General features: G+C 45.2%; 1 non-coding gene across 1 annotated transcript; it reads left to right on the top strand.

The window, feature by feature from the left end:
* Window positions 1-3,928: 3,928 nt before the first annotated feature.
* On the top strand, window positions 3,929-4,035 carry LOC112084722. Its single transcript, XR_002898383.1, has one exon. It is a non-coding gene; the product is annotated as a small nucleolar RNA R71 (small nucleolar RNA).
* Window positions 4,036-10,836: the final 6,801 nt, after the last annotated feature.

Below are 10,836 nucleotides of genomic sequence, written 5' to 3'. Positions count from 1 at the left end.
TGAATATTGTAGGCCACCAAAACCCACTTTGAAGAACCTTTGCCACAGTTTTGAATGCCCCCATGTGACCTCCAAAAGCGGAACCATGACACTCTTGCAACACAGGTTGCATCTCCTCTTCAGCAAGGCACCTTCTATATAGCTGATCCTTGTTCAGAACATAGAGGTAGGGCTCATCCCAATAGTATCTCTGGACATCTCTGAAGAACTTTTTCCTCTTGTAAGCATCTAATTCAGGAGGCTCCACCCCACATGCAAGATAGTTCACTATGTCTGCAAACCAAGGCATCCTCCTTTCTTGAATGCTCTCTACTTCCTCAAACTCCAAGTAGGAATGGAGCACCATCAGAGACTCTTCAGGCAAAGCATCATCTATGGGGACTTTTTCTTCAATCCTCAGCCTTGAGAGATGGTCTGCAGCCCCATTCTCAATCCCCTTTTTATCAAGCACCTCCATATCAAACTCCTGGAGCAATAAAACCCATCTCAACAGCCTTGGCTTGGCATCTTTCTTGGTCATCAAGTACCTGAGGGCTGCATGATCAGTATACACAATGACCTTTGATCCCACCAGGTAGCTTCTGAACTTATCAAATGCAAAAACTATTGCCAGCATTTCCTTCTCAGTAGTGGCATACTTCTCTTGTGCAGAGTCAAGTGTTCTACTGGCATAGTAGATGACATGTAGCTTCTTGTCTTTCTTTTGCCCAAGCACTGCTCCAACAGCAAAATAAGATGCATCTGTCATGACCTCAAAAGGAAAGGACCAGTCTGGTGCCTGAACTATTGGTGCACTAACCAATGCCTCCTTGATCATCTTGAAGGCTTCCTCACAATCAGCATCAAAGATGAAATCCACTTCTTTACACAACAGTCTTGTTAAGGGCCTGGCAATCCTTGAGAAGTCCTTTATGAATCTTCTATAAAACCTTGCATGCCCAAGGAAGCTCCTTATCCCTTTAACTGAAGTGGGAGTTTGCAGATTCACCATCACTTCCACCTTTGCCCTATCTACTTCTATGCCCTTCTCAGATATCTTGTGCCCAAGAACTATTCCTTCCTGCACCATGAAGTGGCACTTCTCCCAGTTCAACACCAAGTTATGCTGCTCACATCTCTCCAAAACCTGTGACAGATTTGAAAGACAATCCGAGAAGGAGGAGCCATAGACACTAAAGTCATCCATGAACACCTCAACTTTCTCTTCAATAATGTCAGAGAAAATGTGCATCATACATCTTTGAAAAGTGGCCGGTGCATTACATAAACCGAAGGGCATTCTCCTATAAGCATAAGTGCCATAAGGGCATGTGAATGTTGTTTTCTCTTGATCCCGGGGGTCTATGGGAATTTGGAAGAACCCCGAGTACCCATCGAGAAAACAAAAATAAGGATGATTAGCTAACCTTTCAAGCATTTGATCAATGAATGGTAAAGGGAAATGATCTTTTCTAGAAGCAGAATTCAATTTCCTATAGTCAATGCACATGCGATGGCCAGTTATGGTTCTTTGAGCTATGAGTTCATCCTTATCGTTTTTCACCACTGTGATCCCACCTTTCTTGGGCACAACATGAACAGGAGACACCCATCTTGAGTCAGAGATTGGGTAAATTATCCCTGCCTCAAGAAGCTTCAGTATCTCCTTCTTAACCACTTCCCTAAGGTTGGGGTTAAGTCTACGTTGGTGCTCAATAGAGGACATGGCTTGGTCCTCCAGGTGGATCCTGTGGGTGCATATATCAGGAGAGATTCCTCTAATGTCTGCCAAGGAATACCCTATGGCTCTCCTAAATTTCCTTATTTCACTAAGTAATGCACGTTCCTCATGCTCCAGCAAGTTATCATTTATGATCACGGGAAAAGTAGAGTTCAGGCCTAAGAACGCATACCTGAGCCCTGTTGGTAGAGGCTTGAGCTCAACAGAGGGTGCATCAGCCTCATTCCAGTCCTGGTCCACGTTGCTTTGGCTGGTGACTGATTCCTTGATAGCAAAGACTTCAGAGCCTCTTTGTTCCAGCTCCAAAAACCTTGTTTCAGGACCCAGCTCTCTTGCATTGTCCAGATACAGCTTATACCCTTCACTTGCTTCAGCCAAGAGCTCATTCTCTCCTTGTTCTTGAGTTAGAGCAGCTTGAAGAGGATCCTCAGTGTTCAGTTCCTCAAGCAACTCATCAGCCAACTGGTCCATTGTCTCCACATAGAAACATTGACCTTCAATGGTGGGTTTCTTCATCATCTCATTCACATCAAACTTGAGCCTTTCAGACCCAAGTTGAAGCTCTATTATCCCACCTCTCACATCAATAATAGCTCCTGCAGTGGCTAAGAATGGCCTGCCCAAGATGAGAGGATCTACTGGTTCCTCATCCATTTCCAGCACAACAAAATCTGTTGGAACCTCAAAACCACCTATCTTGACAGGTAGATCTTCCAACATACCTACAGGCAATCTAACTGATCTATCTGCAAGGATAAGAGAAATCCTTGAAGGTTTGAAAACTCTAAAGCCCAGCTTCTTTGCTATGGAGAATGGCATCAAGCTGACTGATGCTCCTAAATCACAAAGACATCCAGAGAATAGAAGAGGTCCAATGGCACAAGGGAGTGTGAAGCTCCCTGGATCAGTTAACTTCCTTGGAATGGACTTCTTCTGAATGATAGCACTGCATTCAAGACTTAGTACTACCATGCCTTGAAGCTCTTTTGTCTTGTTCAGAATTGCATCCTTCAAGAACTTCCCCATCTTTGGCATCATTAAGAATGCATCAATGAGAGGCATTGTGAGTGGTGTCTCTTTGAGTGCCTTCTCAAATACAGCTCTTGCCTTGTTCACTAGTTGCTTCTTAAATCTCCCTGGAAATGGGAGCTTGGGTTGGTATGGAGGTGGTGGCACATACTTCTTCTCTGGTTCTGGTTCCTTTGCTACCTCTTTACCCTTTTCTGTCCTTGGTTTCTCAGCAACTTGATCATACTTTAAGGCTGCCTCCCCCTCAGGTTGATCATTGTCCTCAATGATCACTTTGTTGTTCTCAATACCAGGTAACTCCTTGCCACTCCTCAGTGTAATGGCTTTGGCATATTCCTTGGGGTTGGGTTCTGGTTTTCCAGGTAGGTGACCTTGGTTCCTTGAGCTTGATGCCTGGTTTTGCTTCAGTTCCTTGATTTCCTGCTGCATAGTCTGTTGACCCTGAAGTAGTTGTAGTAGTTACCAACCATATCTGAACCCATCTGTGGCTGTTGGTGAACCGGTGGTGGCTGGAACTGTTGTTGAACAGGCGCTTGCTGTTGGAACTGTGGAGGACCAAACCCTGGTGGTGCCTTTTGCTGCTGTGTACTGAAACTAGGACCCTGAAATGGTTGCTGTTGCTGACCAAAACCTTGATTCTGACCAAACTGATTCTTTGGTTGAAAAGATCCTTGAAAGTTGTTCTTGGGAACAAAGTTCTGTGGAGCTTGAGAGTTGGGATACACCTGGTCTTGTGGGTTAGCTACATTGGTGTTCCTGTAAGAGAGGTTTGGATTGGCATTACCATATTGATATCTCTGGAACCTCTGATTCCCAATGTAGTTCAGCTCCTATTGGGTAAGACCTTCTTCACTTATGTTCTCAAAAATTTGAGAAGGTTCTTCATACTCTCCAACAAAATGCATTGGCTTCTGAGTGGTGAACTTCAACTTGTCTAATTCACTTCTCAACTCCTTAACTTCTCTGGTGAGCCTCTGTTCTGAGCTTGAACCTTCAGACCTATTTGATCTGTCATAGTCTTCACCATAAGTATCATTGCTCAATGCTAAGTTCTCCACTAGCTCTAAAGCAGCATGTATCTCTTTACCCAGAAAGTTCCCATTTGAAGCAGTATCCAGCTGGTTTCTAATCTTGGGAAGAACTCCTCTATAAAGTGTGCTGAGAAGAGAAGCCTCACTAAACCCATGGTGTGGGCATTGGTTGGTGTAGCTCCTGAATCTCTCATATGCTTCACCAAAACTCTCATTGCTGTGCTGAGTGAAGCTAGAGATTTGGTTCCTCAGTTTTGCAGTTCATGAGGTGGAGAAGAACTTAGATAAGAAGGCTTGCTTGCATTGCTCCCAAGTTTGAATGGAGCCTCTTGGAAGATTCTTCTCCTATTGATGAGCTTTGTCACCAAGACTGAATGGGAATAGTCTTAGCTTGAAGCTGTCCTCTGAAACTCCATTTATCTTGGTCAGATCACACACCTTATCAAACTGGTCCAAGTGTTCCAAGGGATCTTCCATTGCTAACCCATGGAACTTTGAGTTCTGGACCATATTCAGCAATGATGCTTTCACTTCAAAGTTGTTGTTTTGCACAGGTGGTGCCTGAATACCAGCTCCATACTGATGAGCATTGGCCCTGTCATTCTCTCCAACATAGACTTGGGGTTGCTCATATCTTCTTTGCTGTTGTTGGAAAGGGTGGGGTTGGTGGTGCACTTGTTGGTCTACCAACAAGATCTCAACAAGCTTGAGCTTGAGCATTGGCCTGATGCCTCTGTTGATGAGCTTGAGCTTGTCCCTGGTGGACATAAGCTTGTTTGTGGTGCACCTGTTCCTGATGAACATTACCCTGATTCAGCCCTTGACCAACTCCATTACCAGCTCCATTTCTTTGAGCCTGTTGCTCATGAACTGGTTGTTCTATGTCTACCACGTGATCTCCTTGTTCTGCCATCGCAGCCTGATCAATCTGTCTACCACGTCTGTCCCTTCTCCTCCTTGGTACCAAAAGATTGATATTGTCGTTGAGAGGGAAAGGTGGAACCCGGAGTTTCCACCAGGCAAAGAAGACTGGATCGATCCAGCCACGGCTTTCCTGCCTGAACCCTCAGAAAGCAGCCCACCACGTCAGCCCACTCCATCCTGCTCAACATCGAATCCCTCGCACTACTTGGGATCCGACCTCTCCGACTAAGGTATCGACTTCAAACCTTGTACATATGCATCTTGTATATATCATCTTGCATTCGTTCAGTTTGTCTTTTCACTTCTCTCACACGCTTTTATAACACAAGGGACTGTGTTATCTAAGTGTGGGGGAGGAGCTTTGTGTTTTCTGATCTTGTTTTCTTTGTTCTTATTTGACTTTTGCATTCTTGAGTCTCATTTAGCTTAATACATGTGATAAATTACATCATTCCAGTTGCATCTCGCATTTTAAGATCGAGTCTAGTTGCATCATGTAGGATTGCATCAGTGCAAGGAGCAATGATAGATTTTTTCCTAGAGAGTAAATCACTTGAGAACTTGAACTAAATATGCTTGTGAAACTCATTCTGTGCTTGTAAAGCTTGAAACGATTTGAATCTGAGAAGCAAGTCTGAATTACACTCAACTCTAGCTAAGTGATAACCCTGAACTTGAAATGAAAATATCCTTTGATGCATTGCTTAAATAGGCTTGTGGATACCGATATACATACTTGAGCTAGAATCGTTGTTTTTACCACCCTCCTTCTCTTGATCTAGACCTGGTGTTCATACACCTGAAATCACAAACAGAACTTGAAAGTAATCAGTAATAACAAGAAAGTAAGCACTTGATCTCATGAACAGATCAGAGCTTAATGCTAAACAAACCACAATTTGGCAACATCGCCAATTGATAGACAGGACTTTTTAAGGTCCCAGGGCTATCAATCCCCTTGTCAAAGTAGCACAAAGAGGTTAATCAATCCAGATGTGGTGTTAGACACTAAACTATGTGATCAAGTTCTTAATTCAAGCAAACAAGAGTGGGTTTTGATTAATCTAGAGACAACTACAAACATAAACTGGATTAAAGACTAATGACAATGACAAACAAGAACTAAGCAATGACAAATGATGTGAATATGATATGATGGAGGCATGAGATTCTAGACATGATAGTTGGTTAGGGTGCTTTGGTGCTAAACTAGAAATGCTAATGACAATGATGAGACATGATTCAAATGATTAAGAAGTCTAATCTAGGTTAATCCTCTCATGAAGGTATTAACCCCTATACTAATCTATTTTCAAACCAAATTCTTATTTGTGAAATATGAATCAATATGCATTAATAAACAGTTCTCAATGATCATTCAAGCAAATAACAATACATCATCATGCAGAAAAATGCTTAAACCTCTAATACAACTCTTTCAGGAATTTCATCAAACACTTTTGGTGCATGAAATTCCCAGAATCTAGATCTCAAGTGATTATCAAGGATCTAGCATAGAGAACAGTTGTTTAGAGAGATGAATCAATGAATCTAGCCCTAAGCACTTCTAATCTAACACTTTAGCACCCGAACCTACATATCTAGAACCTCATTAAGGTGACTACTCACTAATCACGATCAACACACTAAATCCTTTGCAAGATATGTTGTTAATCATGATTAGAAGTGTGATTTGATGATAAAAAATGATGAACCAGATGGAAAGAAACTGCAAATCGATATTAAGCTCTCTAAAACAAAGTGTATTAAGTAGGTTTTCACAAAAAGGAAAAGAAGACTTAAAAATGGATAAAAAGCTCCTTCACAAATTAGGTCTAAAAACCTAATATAGAAGACTTGGGCGAACCGGGTCAACCCGGACCAAACCGGGTACTGACCCGGCCTTGATGGGCAAGTATGGGTTTGCCACGGTCTGGTGTGTTCTTGGTGTGACCGTGGCAATCCTGACCATGTCAAAGCCTTCACTTGTGTTCTTGGTTCCATTTGATGCCACGGTCTGATCAAGCTTCGTCTGAAACCCGTGGCAAGTCACCGTGTCAAACGCCGAAGATGTGTAAAAGTTGCCATGGTCAAGCCCCCAGACCGTGGCATTCAGACCGTGTCAGAACCCGTATGCATGTGAAATCCTTCCCAGCCAAGTATTTGTTTGCCACGATCAAGTCTCAGACCGTGGCATTGAAACCGTGTCAAAACTCGAAGCTGTGTAAAAGTTGTCTCCAGCCAATTGTTCATTTGCCACGGTCAAGTCCCAGACCGTGGCATTCAGCCCGTGCAAATCGCCGAAGGTTGCAAGAAGTTGCCACGGTCAAGCCTCAGACCGTGGCATTTAGGCCGTGTCAATCGCCGAATGGTTGCAAAGTTCCTCTCAGCCAAGTGTGTGTTTGCCACGGTCAAGTGTAGACCGTGGCATGAAGATCGCGTCATTCACCGAGGGTGTGCAAAAGTTGCCACGGCCAAGTGTGGACCGTGGCATTCCATCGCGGCATGTTTAACTTAGTCATTCTGGGCTGTCTGGACCATCTCGCATTCCGGAGAGTGTAACTTCCTGGAGACTTGTCCGAATTGAGTGATTCCGGTTGCAGAAGACAGAGGACTCATTGGACTCCAACTTTGATGAAGGAACTTTCGGTGCTTGGGAAATTTAAAGCTTCCTGGAGGGGTCATATTTGCAGTGCATTTACACGGTCATAGAGAGACGTCTGTACATGTGCCCATTCCGGAGACCGTATCTTTCTGCTTAAAGCTCTGAATTGACTGATCTTGGATGTTCTGGAAAAAGGACTCAAATTTCTCTGATTCTCATGAAGGCCCCGGAAACTGAATCGGTTTGGAAGTACTCCGTCCTTCGAATTTTTCAGAACTCATCGGCTCGGTCCGGAACAGCTGCGAGACAGGGGTTCCTTCCGACGAGCTTAACTTCCTGCTCAGGCGTCCGAATTCCGTGATTCGACTTGCTATGAAACCGTGATCAAGTCCTCTCCAACTTCTATGAAGCACCCGCCATCTGAATCGGACCGGAAAGTTCCCCGGACAGGAGATTTCTGAGACATGTTTGCACCCGGAGATTTTGGCCGATACACTTTACTCGCGGTACATGAAAATGGCCGGTAAACTCTTCCCGCGGTACATAAAAATGGCCGAGAAAACCTTCCTGGTCAGCGAGAATGGCCGATCACCTCCATAGACCTCATTTCACCCTTTTTCAAGCCTTGACCACCATTCCACCTCCTGGATCCATCTTTTCAGCTCCAAATGCAACTGATAAACACTCAAAACATGCAAAGACTCATTGGGACCTAATGCATCTCCTAAGTTCTAAAACAAACCCTAAGGACCTAAAATGCATGGAATAAAACATGATTTAGAATGAATTATGCAACCTAAATGATGTAAATTATGAACATATCACTCTACATCGCAGTGTCTGCTACAGCTGTAAGCGGAGTGATTATCAGAGAAGAACGATCCGAGCAAAAATCCATTTTCTACATCAGCCAGACACTGACCAACGCCGAGACTCGCTACCCCCAGATCGAGAAGGTCGCCCTAGCCGTCGTAGTCTCGGCTCGCAAACTGCGCCCGTATTTTCAATCACATTCGATTGTTGTGCTCGCTACACTTCCGCTGCGCTCGATCCTACACAGCCCGAGCCAATCCGGTCGGCTCGCCAAGTGGGCCAAGGATCTGAGCGAATACGACATCGAGTATCGGAACAGGTCGTCTGCAAAGTCACAGGTGCTCGCAGATTTTCTCATTGAACTTCCAGCCAAAGCAACAAACGAGCCGACTCTAGACGAAGTATGGACGCTGCAAGTCGTGGCTCGTCGTCTAAACACGGCTCGGGAATAGGAATCCGTCTCACCTCTACCACCGGAGAAATATTGGAGCAATTTTTTCGCCTGAACTTCCACGCCTCGAACAACGAAGCAGAATACGAAGCACTGATCGCCGGCATACGACTAGCGCAGGGAATCGGAGTTTGAAAGATAAGAACCTTTTGCGATTCACAGCTCGTAGCATGTCAATTCAACAGAGAATACGAAGCCAAGGATGGACGAATGAGAGCTTACCTCAAGATGGTCCGAGAGTTGGTGCAAAAGTTTGACGAGTTCGAACTCACGCGAATTCCCCGAGGAGAAAACACCTCGGCCGACGCCTTGGCAGCACTCGCTTCGACCTCAGACCAGGACCTCCGCCGGACAATCCCAGTCGAGTTCATCGAACGTCCTAGCATCGAAGAGGTAGAAGGAGTTCGGTTGATAAATCCTCCTCAACAAGAACCAGAGGACGACGAAGCCATTCCTATGGATGAAGACGCCTCACCAGCCGAGCCGGAGTACGGCTGCGACAAATAATGGCTCGGAGCTATCCAAGTGTATATCGCCGATGGAGAGGTGCCAACCGACAAATGGGAAGCCCGCAAACTAAAAGCTTAGGGCGCGCGGTATGTCCTCGTCGATGGCGAGGTGTTTAAATGGAGATTTTTAGGGCCTCTCATGACATGCGTCGAAGGACCGAAGGCAAGAAAGATCATGCAGGAAGTGCACAGCGGCGCGTGCGGGAACCATTCTAGTGGAAGGTCGCTCGCTATCAAGATAAAACGACACGGTTACTTCTGGCCTACGATGGTCAAGGACTGCGAAAAATTTACAGCGAAGTGCGAGAAGTGTCAGCGGCACGCTCCAACAATTCAGCAACCTACCGAGTTGCTCTCGTCAATTTCGTCACCTTATCCGTTCATGAGATGGTCGATGGACATCGTCGGACCACTACATCGCTCGAAGCAGAAGCGTTTTCTGCTCGTCCTTAAGGATTACTTCTCCAAGTGGGTCGAAGCCGATTCCTACGCAAGCATAAAGGATGTTCAAGTCGAACACTTCGTCTGGAAAAATATCATCTGCAGACACGGGGTCCCCTACGAGATAGTTACCGACAACGGATCCGAGTTCATTTCAACATGCTTTGAAGCCTTCTGCGAAAAGTGGAAAATCCGTCTAAGCAAATCTACCCCAAGATACCCTCAAGGGAACGGGCAAGCCGAAGCAGCCAACAAGATGATCCTCGACGGTCTGAAAAAGAGGCTCGACGCCAAGAAAGGACGGTGGGCAGACGAGCTTGAAGGAGTCTTTTGGTCTCATCGGACAACTCTGCACCGAGCCACCGGGGAAACTCCATTCGCCTTGGTCTACGGAACAGAGTGCGTAATCCCCTCCGAGGTGGATTTCCCAGGTATTCGACGAAGACTTCTACCAGGACAGGAGGGCTTGAACCACTTAATGATGCTAGATGAGCTCGATCTAATCAACGAAAAGCGCGACCAAGCCTTAATCCGAATTCAGAACTATCAACAAGCAACGGCGAGATACAACAACAAAAACGTTCGTAGTCGAAGATTCAAAGAAAGGGAGCTCGTCCTTTGAAAGGTCTTCCAAAACACTTCCGAGAAGAATGCAAGAAAGCTCCGGGCAAACTGGGAAGGCCCTTACAAGATTACAAAAGTAATTCGCCCAGGTGTCTATGAACTCGTGACGCTAGCTGACGAAGCGATTCCAAGATCATAAAACGCAATGCATCTAAAGAAGTATTATCACTAAAGCCACAGCACGGTCAACATGAACTACGGGACGGCTTGATCCCTGCAAAGGGTACGTAGACAGCCCGTCCTCGGACGGGTTCAGCTGTCCCCCCTCCTAAAAAAGGGGGGGGAGTGGGTATGTATACACATACCTCCTTTAACTCTACAATTTCAGCTTGTTCACTTAGGAACATCGCCACTTCGACCCTTTTTCAGTTCGTTTTAAATCATCTACTTATTCTATGTTTACCTCGGATTTCTAGTTCGTTCATTATCGCTTCGGCTAGTTTCTCATTCTTCATAAATCAGCAACTTATTTTAACAAGCTCGGATTTTTAAATTCTTCACTCACCTGGGCAAGTAATCATACCACTTCGACATGGTATCATGACCTGATTGCCTCGGCAGTTTCAGTTCGGCAGCTAAGCCTCTGAATGCCACGTCTCGTTGCTGGCCACAACGGGGCAACAAATACAAAGTTCTTTAAACGGACTTTTACCACCTTTCCTAGGACGAGGGTGCAAGTTAATCCTCTA

The sequence above is a fragment of the Eutrema salsugineum genome, unplaced genomic scaffold, assembly GCF_000478725.1.
Source record: "Eutrema salsugineum unplaced genomic scaffold, Eutsalg1_0 scaffold_4, whole genome shotgun sequence".
Classification (NCBI taxonomy): Eukaryota; Viridiplantae; Streptophyta; class Magnoliopsida; order Brassicales; family Brassicaceae; genus Eutrema; species Eutrema salsugineum.
Note: the sequence above shows the minus strand (reverse complement) of the source record. Positions and strands in the feature narration are given on the sequence as shown.